Source organism: Taudactylus pleione, unplaced genomic scaffold (genome assembly GCF_031769625.1).
Source record: "Taudactylus pleione unplaced genomic scaffold, aTauple2 ptg000195l, whole genome shotgun sequence".
In the NCBI taxonomy this organism is placed as follows: domain Eukaryota; kingdom Metazoa; phylum Chordata; class Amphibia; order Anura; family Myobatrachidae; genus Taudactylus; species Taudactylus pleione.
Genome location: NW_028284597.1, coordinates 7,051,114 through 7,065,365, shown reverse-complemented (window position 1 = coordinate 7,065,365; position 14,252 = coordinate 7,051,114). Strand labels below are relative to the sequence as shown.

At 43.8% G+C, this 14,252-nt stretch overlaps 1 pseudogene; it reads left to right on the top strand.

The window, feature by feature from the left end:
• Positions 1-101, top strand: LOC148518954 (U6 spliceosomal RNA; annotated as a pseudogene).
• The last annotated feature ends 14,151 nt before the right edge of the window (positions 102-14,252 follow it).

Sequence of the window (14,252 nt, the reverse complement as noted above, 5' to 3'; positions counted from 1 at the left end):
CGATCGGTTTGGTCAACGATAGGATAAAATTGGAACGATATACAGGAGATTAGCATGGCCCCTGCACAAGGATGTCATGCAAATTCGTGATAATGCTTTCTCCGAGGCTCTGAGTTAGGTTAAATCTAAGATTAAACATGTTTTCAGAAAGAATAGCTACGGCTCTTGGATGGAACTTACCTGTGCATTAATTTGTATATTCTCCCTGCGCTTGTATGAGTTTTTCCAGAAACCCATGATAGAACACAGTACTTATACGTCAGTATCTATTAAGCAATGCTGAGGTGGTACGGGCACGCTCACCTAGGCAGGATGATTGTTTTAAAATAACTTCTCTTTAGCACTCTCTCTCCCTACTGGAGAAATAGGAATTCTCATACATACAACCGTGGGTTCCTGCCTCCTGTTGTTAAATATTTTCAAAATAATATGCAGAGCCATTCTCTAACACAGGGGGGGCCTATTCATCATACCTAAAATATCGAGGGAGGAAATTAGGTTTAGAACTCACATGGAGTTCTACCTAATTTCTGGAGGAATTCATCATTCCTCTTCCCTATAACTATCTATTCCGAAAAGCTGTCATTTTTGCGATGACAGCTTTTCGGGAAATAGATACTTTCCCTGCCAGCTCTAACTTACCGCAGCTGGAATCCGTGCTGCGTATGCGCTGTTACAATCGGAAACCCAGCGCAAGCGCAGCACTACTTACTGCTACGGTAAGTTTGTGTGCACCCCCTCCGCTCACCTCCCCCTGTCCCGCACTTACCTGCCCGCTGCAGCGCCTCTGGCTTCATCCTGCTGGTCTGTCATGTGGTCTCCCAGCAGCACACAGTGCAGTTTAGAAAAAAAAAAAATTCTAAACTTTATTGTGTTCTGCTGGTAGAACACAATGTCATCATTGCAGACGGAGCCAGAGGAGAGACCAGAGCGCCGGAGGGAGACGCCGGGGGACCGGCCCACGCTGACACAGGTAAGTGTCACCTGCTATTCGCCACCTCACAGTGGCGAATAGTAACTCCATCAAATTCCGATAATACATAATTTTCGGAATTTGATGAATACTATAATTTCCATATCCCCATACTAATGTACTAATGTATTGGGAGTGTGGAAATTTACGCAGGGGAGCTTAGCAAGGAGATGTCAGTGATATCTCCTGTGCTAAGTGGCTTCATGAATACTAAAATACCGTTATTTAAGGAACATGTCCTTAAAAACGTTATTTTAGTGTTGATGAATAGGCCCCACAGTCTTTGAGTAGCTGCTTAACAACCTGGGTGACTGGGGTTCGGCCCCTACCTGGGACAACAGCTATATACATATATATTTGGCTTACCCATGCTTCGAGGGAAATATTCTATCTATAACACTCAAGGGAGAATTCTTTAAACACATTCCTGGGGTTATAGCTTGTCTGTCATTCTATATGATACTCTATTATGTGGTGTTTTTAATCATCTCCCTCCTTCGGGTGGGATCACTATTATATAAGTTATATTGTAAAATTAAATTAGGTGCAGCGCTTAGGCCTATTAAGGTGACTGAATGTAATAATGATTGACAGTCTCTAGTGCTTAGATATTATGTACAACCGTGTCAGACTCATATGTAACACTATGGTAATACTGGGATAGCCCATAAACAATGAACGATATTGTCAATACGTTAATAATCTTTACTTCAAAATTGATAAAAGTACATATACATAAAGTCACAGCTACAATTCTGCAGATAATTCACATGCATGTGTCAATAACTATGTGCCAAATGAGCCTACAGTTCAGTTCATCCTAGTATAGGTAATCCAAAAAATATATATTCCCGATATGGCAATCCAATGGATAAGTAGCATTCAGTTGTTAGAGATGTTTGATTGTGATTATGGTAGATGCCCCAATGCGTTTCAGCCTTTTTTTGGCCTTCTTCTGGGAGGTATATACGGCCCGGAGCACAGACCACCTGATAACTACTATTCTCTATCCACTGAAACACACAGAAGGAGACAGCTGCAACAGGTATGTGCACGGCTCTCATTTCTAAGATACGGGACGCCGCACTCAGTCATTTATCTGCGAGATTAACACCGACTTTATACTTATCCATTTTTGGATTACCTATACTAGGATGAACTGAACTGTAGGCTCATTTGGCACATAGTTATTGACACATGCATGTGCATTATCTGCAGAATTGTAGCTGTGACTTTATGTATATGTACTTTTAACCATTTTAAAGTAAAGATTATTAATGTATTGACAATATACTGTAGTTAATTGTTTATGGGCTATCACAGTATAACTGTAGTGTTACATATGAGTCTATGATACGGTTGTACATACTATCTAAGCACTAGAGACTGTCAATCATTATTACATTCAGTCACCTTAATAGGCCTAAGCGCTGCACCTAATTTAATTTTACTTTGTATGGTTTGAGGTCTGGGGGGTACCTTTTGGTTGTTAGCAGCTGGCCATTACCTGTGAGCTCAGGACCTGATTCATACCCGCTTGCTAAGATGCGTTCGCTCGCACCCAGCGTATGCAAATTCAGCAAAGGCAGGCGATCGCACGGCAAGACATTAGCACGCCCACTATGTCTTAGCATGCGATTGCTCTGTGTGTGCAGACGCCCACCAGCCTGTCTTAAGACGCCCACTTGTGCACGTCCTCTCCAGCAAGTGTATGTAGCCATCGGTACATCAGGTAACATCGGATGCGATCGCAGCGCTTGTGGTTGACCATACCCTGCCGCAAGCACTGCGAGCACTTCAGTGTAAAATCTAGCCAGGAGACGTGTACTATGACGCTGCCTCTTAAATATGCCTCTGAAACGGCGTTGAGACGCTCAGACACGCCAGCGCAGTGAATGAACGCCTCACAATCACAGTGGTTTGCGCAGGCGCACTGCGATGCATACACATGCGCGCAAAACGAACCATCAGCAGCTACGAGTGAACGCATCTTAGCGAGCGGGTCTGAATCAGGTCCTCAGTGCGCAAAAAATACCTATATGTTATATTACCTGTCATTCCAAGGGGGTGTAATCAGCGTTAGGAACTTAGAAAGTGTTAGTATATCTTCTGTAGTTTTTCTTACAAGCGACCCATGGCTGTTACCACGTTGGCTGGACCTTCTTCAGCATGTTCGTTCCTGTTCCTCGCACTTCTGTGTGTTCACTCCAGTGTAGTTGTTACAGCCGTGTTCCTTAGGCACTGCTGTATCCCAGAATCAGTTTCCCTTCTATGCTTGGACCAGGAAGCCGGTGTCTCCAGTCCACTTCCAATACATCGGAAGTCTCCTGTAACTCGTGTACACGCCGCTGACCTTCTCTCATCTTCTTCCTTCCAGCTGTCCTGATTTGGCGTTCCTTCAGGCGGGTGTGGATGCTGTTTTTTTCGCTTGAGTTCGCTAAGGGTAAACCCTCTGTGGGGAAGTTCTTCAGTCCAGTCATCTTCGGGTGCCTCCTCCTGCCCTATGGGATCTCAACCTGGTGGTGATCCTACGATCTTCCCATCCGTTTCCTCCAATACTACGTTTACCTCTGGTAAGATCCTGTATGTCAGTTCTGTGGTTGGCCCTGGCCTGCGCTCGGCAGGAGCATTCCATACTTTATTTTTATTGCAATCGGTCGTAGCTGACCTCTTTTGCGAGTAGGGTTTTCAGTCTAAAATCCACCTGGATCATCCTTGTGGTTCTTGTTCATCAGCTGTAGCTGCATCTTTTCCAGATGTGTTTGGGTTTTTCTTTCTTTTCTTTTTCTTATCACTGGTTCACTTTGCCATGTAACCGTTGGTTCACATTGCATACCTTGTATGTTCTCCATTTGTTCTCTGTGACCCTTATCGAAGTTGGTCAGACGGTTATGCAAGATTCTCAGCACCTGCCCACCCGGGAGGTCAGCTTTGGGACGTCCCCAGTGTATTCTTTACAGTGTCCCCTAATGGATGAAGGAGAAAATAGGATTTTGGTACGCACTGATAATCCCTGTCCGATTCCATAGGGAACAATAGGCACCTTTCCGGGGCTATTCCCTGCTGCTGTGTTTTTGCAGAGCTTTTAGCTGCATTTTGATTGTCTGCAGTGTGTCTGTTTCTTGACGCTTTTGTTGGCTGTTTCTTGGTCTTAGACCTTCTTGGTTGGTTCCTCCTTCTTCTTAGCTCTCCTTCCTCTGTTGTCTATGCCTTCCATCTGGGGCTTGGTTAATCTTAACTGAGGTCGGTCAGGGTATAGAGGGGGAGGAGCCAACTACACTTCTAAAGAAATGTAAAATGCCAGGCTCTACTCTCTCTCCCGTCTATACCCCCAATGTATTCACTCCAGTGTTTCACCTGTGAAATCGGAGAAACTGATTTATCGGTAAGTACCAAAATCATATTTTCCACACGCGGCGCAGGTTAAATCCTGCAGCTAATTAGATTTCTCCTAAAGAATCTGATAAATTCCAGTATTAAAGTAAATTATCTGTAAAACAAGCAAATAAGGATTTGTGTAGTTGTGTTTCAAAGAGATACGAAGTCAGAAAGCACAGAGGGGCTTATGTAATACAGTAGGTTGCGACTTGCAGCCACTGCTGGAACGCCTGAGAATATCCTGTATTTTTAAAGCGGCAATCATTTCAAAGGCATTACCATCTTGGTTTTGCCTTTAAAATCATTGGCACTTTAAAAATTCGGGAAGACTTGCAGGAGTTCCCACAGCAGCTGCAAGGCGCAACCTATTACATAAGGCCCAGAAACTCATACAAAATGTATTAGTGGGGTAGTAATAATAATAATAATAATAATAATAATAATAATAATAAAAGACACATTTCTTGACTATAATACAGACATTAATTAAAGATTGAATTAGCCCTGAATATATGACTAATTTACAAATAATGGTTAATAGTGTTTGTTCACATGATACATATGGAGTGAATATTGTTTCAATAGAATTAACAAGCACAAGGCAGTTTGCTGTTATAAAGCCCAAAATCTCAATTTCAACATACAGTTGTAATTGATTCCTTCCCTGAGAGGTGGTGATCCAGGGATAATTCTGATTCACACGTAGGAGTCCTAAATTATCACTGGAAACATTTGCATTCACTAAAATTGTTTTCCATGTATGTCAGATCCAGATCCCCCTCTTGAAATAGAAGGGTTAAATGTCCCTGCGCTGTGAGCACATGCCCTCAAGGTGGCGCACTTGGCACACCTTACTCTACGTCTGTTCACCTAGACTAGAAAATAACAAAAATACTACGTAAGGGCAACCAAGCCAAACATTTGTAGCTTGCTCCACTTAATGTCATGCAGGTTTATTTAATTGTTGGCATAACTTTGTTAATGAATTCTGCCAAGATATTGTTTTAAAAGGTGCTGAGGGGGGAATCTGTGCGCATGAATAATTGATGTGCTTTACTGTAAACGAGACAGCTTGGGACATCTTGTATATTTTTCTTTACCTGTAGGACATTTCTTTGCAGCTAGATTATGAGCTCAGGCACTGAAGCTGCCACTCCTCCTAGATGCTGGTGCACCCACTGGTAAGGGCAGAGGTGACCAACTGCAGATAATATGGTGAGGAACTGCAGGTACTAAGCTTAGGAGGATTTCAGCAGATGTTGCTCCTATAGTATGGTAATGGCAAGTTTATGAAGCATTTTGTTCCCCTTTGAGAGCAGATGTGCGTATGTAAAAAAAAATTACTTCTTTATATCAAATGCAAATTGATAATAAAATTGGTCTGACTTACATCAGGACTATGTAGGACTGTATGTGAATGTACGATGCTAAGCTCACACCTGCCAACTCTCCCTGATTGTCAGGGAGACTCCTGAAATAGCAGTAATCTCCCTGACTCCCTGAAGAGTCTAGCAGTCTCCCTGATTGCACCTTACCCCCATTATGTAGTTGTTATATTAAAAAAAAACAGACGATTCGGCTGCTATATTACACCATGTATGGCCATGATATCGGACAAAGCGCGCTCCCGTGATGTCGTACGTCGCACCCCCTGATCTTACTGCAGGATCATTCGATCAGGGGATGCGATGTGTGATCCCATGGATTACTATGCGGATGAAGGAGGGGGGAGCCGACATATCGGGCGGTCGGCCACCCGATCGCACTGTGTGTGCGGACCACCCGATATGTCGGATCCCCTGTCGCCTCGCACTGTGTATGGCCGGTATGAGTTGCGGAAGATCTGTTTACATTGTGCGTAAGTGTGGTATGATTCTAAGAGATCTCCTGCATTTTATATACTGGGAGAGAGTTCTCATGGTCTACTGGCGGCTTCTCCGTCCATCTTCTCACTGGCGCTGGACTTGGTGATGTACGTAGGAGCCGCCAGCAGACATGACATCCTCCAGCAGCATCACTACAGTCAGCACTGTGACAATACGGCAGAAAGCACCCACTGTAGCAACGCTGGTGAGCTGTCACGTCTGCTGGAGGCTTCAAGGCTGGAGGCTTCAAAGTGTGCTGGGGAACATGGGGGTGGGCCGCTGCGCAATTGCACCCTAAGCATTCACCTATATGGCCAATGCCCACGGCTGGCTCTGGCTTAATTAATTAATAAAACTGGATCTGTCACCCAGGTATGCCAATAGAGCTGACGGGTTTCAGTACTAGAGGAGTGTGGCTAATCGTGTGTGGGCATGGCACGTCCCATTGTGAATTTCCGGGGCCTCTCTACAACAGCATGGCCACGTCACCTTGAGCACATGGTTATGTCTCCTTGGCAAGATGACATTGCACCTTTCTAGCTCTGTTGGCATTCCTGCTGTCATCTTCAGACAGTGGAAGCGGCAACTCTGTGCACATATTCACCCTATCACCCCAACCATCCCGCTTTTTGGGCACTGTCCCACCCGCAGGCCGCAGTGTCCCACTTCACTTAGGGGCGAGCATGGCAAAGTGCCGTTGCAATGGCGTGGAAACGCCGGCAACAGCACATCATCTCACTTCGATCTTGTCCTCTTTTCCAACCAGATTTGCAGATTTTTGCATGTAGCCCTTAGAGCACGAGACTGGGGCTACAGTAAGTGCAGCTTATGGACGCATTTGCTTGCCCCGCGAGTTGACTTGCAGCTAACTGAATCATCCCCAATGAGTATACATGTCCTCCTCTCACGTCTGCACATGTATACGCATCATTATGTAACCAGCCATGTGTCCGGCCCCCCCTGCTGACAATATTCCCTGAGTCATAATCCTATAGAAGTAGTTAACTGTTAGGCCCAAAATGAGAAGTATTCCGTATAGACAATGTCCTACATGTATGACTGGAGGACATGTCACATGGTGCACTTTTAGGACACTTTTATGACATCACAGAAATTTTGTCTTGATCACTTATTGATTTGCGAAACTTACTGGATAACATGTTTTGGGATAAGAGATCCTGCATCCTTATTTCAAGGATTACTAGTATTAAAAAGACCACAGGAAAAAAAATAAGCTATATGTTAATTGCAAACAAAACTCAAGAAACAGTATATTATTCCTAATATCCAAACCGTTTAGAGCAGGGGTCTTCAAACTTGGCCCTCCAGATGCTGTGGAACTACACATCCCAGCATGCACTGCACATAGTTTTAGCATGCTGTTATATCAAAAAGGTGGCAGTGCATGCTGGGATGTGTAGTTCCACAGCAGCTGGTTTGAAGACCCCTGGTTTAGAGTGTAGGTTGTAGACCTCCTCTATCAGTAAGTGATCACTTCATCCACTGGAAATGTTAGAATGCTGCGTACAACCAAATGTGACTGTACTACGGCTGTTTTATATCCTGTTACATATTATAAAGAGAATGATGACTTAATGTAAACATATTGATTGTAACAGAAATCGGTGTGTGGTTTCAGGGGTGAAAGGTGATTTGTCATTCTGCCAGAGTATTGTCAATGGACGGGCTGTCATTTGGGCATTCAATAAGTGTGTGCTTGAGGGCAAAAGAGGTTCCCCTGTAGATGAAAATATATATTACAGAAAATGTATATTGTAGAATGAAATGCTATTGTTCTGTGTTATCTACTTATTCACTCCTGATGCTATTGATTCACGCTCTGGTGATTCTGTTGAAGCTGGCTGGCCGCCCTCGTGAAACTGTTTCAAGGTTGACAGCCAAAGTTGGGCAGATCTGTTTAGAACCTCCTGCGTTCCGTAGAAGTGCAGAGATCCGGCCTTTGCAGTGCTGAATTCTCATTTGTGTTTTGCTGGCACCTCTATGGGGTTTGAGGTGAAACACACAAGACTTCCCTGGTTGAATGTCCCATTATGTATTTACTAATGGAATCGCCCCCATAGAGTTTGCATTTGTAGCATTCGTGTCATGTTCCTACAATGTAGTTGCCAGTGTGGGGGTCACCTGCCATCTTGAAGACGTGATGGTTCTATTTCAGTAATAGGTAACCTATTTCAATTGGGCTGCCCTCTACCCTTCATATAAGGGCCAAGCATTACCCTGAAACTCTGTAATAACACATTTAGGGGCATATGTATTAAAGCTTGATGTGAGATAAAATTGTGATATATATATATCACCAACCAATCAGCTCCAAACTATCATTTTTTAAACACAGCCTGCAAAATGTAAGTTAGAAGCTGATTGGTTGGTGATATATATCTCACAATTTTATCTCACATCAAGCTTTGATACATATGCCCCTTAATCAAGAAAGAGATACACCTGTGTAAATATCTCAGTAGGCTTGGAGCAATATTAATTGAATGAAAAAAGTATAAAGTGTATCAATGTAATTAAATATGTTACATTTTATTTGAATGAGGCAGAAAGGAAGTTATACATCAATGCAAAAAAATCACATTCATTTATTTTAGCCTCCACTACATAAATCCATCTTGACCATCTTACCAAATTAATATAACATGTTGTATAATGAAAACAACCAGTGGCGGATCTTACCTAGGGGCTGCGAGGCTGCAGCGCCCCCAGTAACTGTAATATCCTCCACTGTTCAGTCCGTGACTTCACTGTGACTGGAGGTGACTTCCTATTGGAAGCGCCACCTGCCAGTCACGCTGAAGTAATGCAGCCAGGTGGAGGTGTCCCCTCCCACTGGGACTGCCAGTCCGGGCTGCTATCTGCAGAGAATGGCTTCCAGTGGAAGCTGCTGCTCTGCCTTTCGGGCAGCCCTACAGGACTTCTCAGGGCTGCTACCAATGCAGCCCCGAGAAGCTAGTGTTAGGCGTGCACATGCGCAGGTTCTGACACCGGCCAGATTAATTGAGCAGGCACCGGGACCCAGGCCAGCAGCGGCAGCCCCCCGCAGGTAAGGGGACAGGAGCCGCTGCTGAATACAACTCTATAATATTCTATCTACTTTCCCCACACATCCAAATAAAGAAAAACAAATGACAGTTAGTGTTATAGTTACTTACCCAATGCTTTGCATCACTCTCAGCGGCCACAAAACCTGCAGAGGAACACAGGAAACTGACTTACTGCATAAAGTCAAAGCAAAACGCTAGAGTCCAAACATTGGGCCTGATTCAGCAAGGGACGCAAGGGAGAGAATGCACGCACTCGGCCAACGCATTGCAGTGCGTAAACTAGCCATGGCGATCGGGTTATGGTACACAGACTACACGCAGTGTGTACGCAGACCCTTCCGATATTGATTGACAGGAAGTGCCGTTTGTGGGTGGTGACGGGGGGTGGTTGGGCGAACGCAGGCGTGCCTGTATGTTGGGACGCCGTTTGCCGTGCGTATGCATTGATTAGCATATACACGCAGTGGCCGAGTGTTTGCGTTCTCTCCCTAGCGTCCCTTGCTGAATCAGGCCCATAATTAAGTACAATGGGGCTAATTCAGCAGAGGACAGAATTGCAAAGCCGCACACAAGCAGCTGTGCAATTCCATTCTTGCAAATATGCAAATGCAGCATGAGGTGTCTGACATTCCCTGCTGCATTTGCGATACCAGCACTACAACCAAGGTTGCAGGCTTGGATAACCATCGCGATAATCGGTGGACGGTGCCGGGTAGAAGAGTAAGCCTCAGATTACGCAGGCTGGCCAGCTTGCAAGGCCAGGAAACTGCATCCGTGGACGCAGATCCTGGCCTTGACACTCCTGGAAAACGGGGGCAACATGTCCCTGTTTCCGGGAATGCTGGCTGTCCCCGAACACACCGCGTAAATGCCTCTGCTTATCAAACAGGCAGAGGCATAGCAGGGGCTGCATGCGGTCACGCAGGACCCGTTCTGTACATGCGCAGAACTGGTCTTGCACACCCGCAGAGTCCCGATATTTGGAAATCTGTGTTCAGCATTGCACTTACAGTACGTGCAATGCTGAATCAGGCCCAATATACTGATGCCAAAACATAAGTAAAAACAATAATGGTGGCCATTTTTGTGAAGCCACAGCAAATTCTTGCATCCCTGTAAGAACCACAGCATAAAACATAACACTACCAAAATGAAGTTTGTGGTCTGGCAGAGACTTTGACTTGTCTCATAATATGAAGTGGCATACCCTTAGTTACAAATTTAAACTTATTTTGTCCTCTGTTAAGGCCCCCACACGTCTGAAATGTATTGGGCCAATTCCCCGATCCCCAGATGCCAGGGTCGGGGCATTGGTGAAATCCAACATGTTGAACATGCTGGATTTCACTGATTTGCCGATCACGATCAAAATATCATCAGGATGACAATATCAGGGATTTTTAACATTATAATTTCACCAATTTTAAGATGGAAGATGGAGCGGTGAACATCGATGGCCGCCGATCGGCATTTCCGATGGCGGATTCGCGGTTCCGGTCGGATTGGGGAACCGATAAAATGGCCGACAGATGTATGGGGCCCTTAATGCTTTTAGCATCCTTATTTGAAATATTAGTTAGATGTTACTCGGCCATGGAGCAAATTCCATAGTTGTAGTATTCCTATTCATGCATGTTCATATTCCAAGTGGAGGCAGCCATGTTTTGGGCAGAGGCAATATTCATAAGCTTACACCTTCTTCCTTAGTGATGTCATTAGGAATTAAGGGGTCTATTTACTAAGCAGTGTTAGGAGACAGAGTGAAAAGTGATAAGGAAGTGATAAGGTGCCAGCCAATCAGCTCCCAATTGTCATCTCACAGGCTGTGTTTGAAAAATGACAGTTGGGAGCTGATTGGCTGGCACCTTATCACTTTTCACTCTGTCTCCTAACACTGCTTAGTAACTAGACCCCTAATTAATTAAGAGGCTACTTTCTTATGAATACATTCTCCCTTACGTAGAGGCACCAGCGCATTTTAACTTCAGCTGCATTTATGGTGCATACACACAGTCAGATCTGTCAGATGAACGATGAACGATTTAATCAATTTTAACAACGATTTGAACGATTTTACAAACGATTGAACGAGTTCAGACAGTATTAAAATTATTGAAGTTGTCCAAATCTGACTGCAAACACATCAGATATCGTTATCTGACATGCGGGAACGCGCATCGTTAATCGTTGCAGGCCCACATGTCATATTTTCTTTCAGATATGAATGATTGAACGATTTTTTAAATCGTTATCGTTCAGATCTGACACAAAATCTGACCGTGTGTATGCACCATTACACAATGAAAATAATTTTTGTGAGACAAAAAGAACATTCATAGTATCTTTCTCAGACGTGTAATCACAGCAATAGTGATACAAATTGCAGGGACGTAATTGCTGTACAATATTTTCCACTCTTGCAGCCTTTAGCCTGCAGCCCCATACCGGCACAATTTATACTAATGCAGCAGTGATAAAACAGCCTACTGTATGTGAATGAGCGTTAACTGTGTAAATAATAGCACCCTTTTAGACAGTCTGAATAATACATTGCGGATCCCATTGGAGAAAAAAAAATCTGCAAAGAGCTGAATAAGATGTTTTCTAAATCTGAATTGCTATTTAGGGGATTTGATATTTTCCACTAGCTTAGTGAATCAAACAGACACCAGTTTCTCTCAGATAATATTTCTTGTTGACCCTTGAAAGTGGAGCTCCCTGGAAGTGTGCCGTCTCTCAACCAGGCTCTGTAAGCCCAGTGCGATGCCGTCCCTGAGCATAAGACCTCAGCGTGAGCTGAGCCATGGCCATAGTAATCTGCTTTTATTTCATCTCTTTTACTTTGCACATAAGGGAAACTGAACAGTATGACAATGCGGACACAGAGACACAGTTTATTAGTAGTTGAAAGTAAGTTTTGCCAGATCAACAGGAAAGAGAATTATTGCATGTATAGTAATACCAAATGAGAGTTTTACAGCTCTCACTGTATACATGATTAATGCGAAGGATATTTCACATGTTTAAAAATAGATTAGTAACTAAAATGTGTTCATTGCATGGTGGCAGTAAGTTTAAAGACTGCCTTTCTAGTCAGGGCCGGATTAAAGGGGGGGCACCGGGGTCTCTCAGTAGCCCCCCCCCTCCCTGTATGGAGCACACTGCTGGATGCACTGTGCAGTCCTGTAGTGGGGGCGGCTCCTCGGCTGTGCCTGGGACTCTGGGCCTGATTCAGAGCCGGACGCTCTGACAAGACCCCTTCTCTTCCATTCATATACAGTAGTTCAACTCATTCAAACCATCACTCTTGATGATGCCAGGAAGAGAGCCATGAGTACAGGCCTCATGTGATCTGGCCAGAGAACTATCATTCAGCTACTCAGTGCAGGAAGTTTTGGGTGCTTCTTCACATCCACCACTTACCATGCTGTGGTTGCCCAGGGCGATGGGCTGAGTGAAATCCAGCAGTATAAGAGGACCTCCGAGCTACTATGACAGCGCAGGATTCCTGGCACTGGGCCTGTATCAGGCTGCCGTTGGCCTGGATGGGAAGTGAGCAGCTACTGCTGCTGTGTGTGTGAGGGAAGGAGCAGGCAGACTGCACATGCCATTTCTGATTGTCTATGTAGGGGCGCTGCTGGTATGGCGACCTGCTCTCTGCGCCCATAGTCTTCATACAATATTTCAGAATAAAGTCACCCCCACAGCAGCAAGACAATGAATATATTTGCATAAATCACACCCACATTTTGCAGGGTTTCAAAGTAGGACACCCAAATGCCCCATCCTCCCGACTGCACACTATCCTAACTGCCATGAGCCCATCTATGTTTAACATATCAGAATGGTACCCGGCCCTGAAAACTACATACCCAGGCTGAAACAGGGTATTCAGGGATGGGGACCCATGCAGCCACCATTGTGTGACATAGGACCCCCAGTATCTGCTGCAGTCACAACCTCAGACAGGCAGATGAATCATCTTTTACACTTTTCACAATGTCGGGTAATGTTTGGAGAATGCCTAAGGAAGTGTACAGAGTGTTACGCTTTGATAAATCTCCCCCTTAGTAACAACAGTTACACATGTAGCATGATCTGTAATAGTTTGGGCATCAATACTGTTCAATTCATTACAGTTGTTGTATCACCATACATGGTACAAATTGAAGCCGATGACTATACTGGTATTTTAGGTACAATCAATGGCACAAACATTGTTTCCAGCGAGTGGTGCAATTTTAGGACTGGCTAACACCCCAATACACCCGACCATATGTGTCTAGTCTTTAAGTACATTGCCCAGCACAGTTACCAGATTGCAATATATAGAGTGTAAGTTTTCCTTCTGTCTTTACCCGGTCTTGTTTTATTAGGGTTTTATTCTCAATTGTAAAGTGCAATGGAATACGCTGATGTTATATAGGTAAATGTTAATAAATAAATCTATTGGCATCACAGTAATGAGAAGATTCCCTCCCCCATAGTCAATCAATAATGGATTTGTCCTGCTGGGTGAATCACTTTCATTTAAATCCATTTTAATACATTAAGTTTTTTTATTTATTTATTTTTTAATCTATTGAATTTGACTTGGATGCCAGAAACCAGTGATAGAATTTTTCGGTGATTTCCAGGATCAGTTTGCTAAATCCATCATAACTGGATTCACTGGTTCTATACTTATCACTGAGGAATAGTATTGAGGAATATTACGATGCTTAGTAATTGACTTTTATAAGGGAGAGTTTTGAAAATGGTGATTTATATACTGAATTGTTGATTTGGTGATAAAGAATTTGAGCTATAAATCAGTGAAAATTAGCAATTTTCTGCAAATCAAACTTAGTAGATGGCCCTCAGAAAGATTTTTTTATTTTCATTATAATGTATTTAGCTCCAACATATTATGCAGTTCTTAATAATGCATTCACTATGATTCACCGCCGGCCGCATGGAGGAAATGCC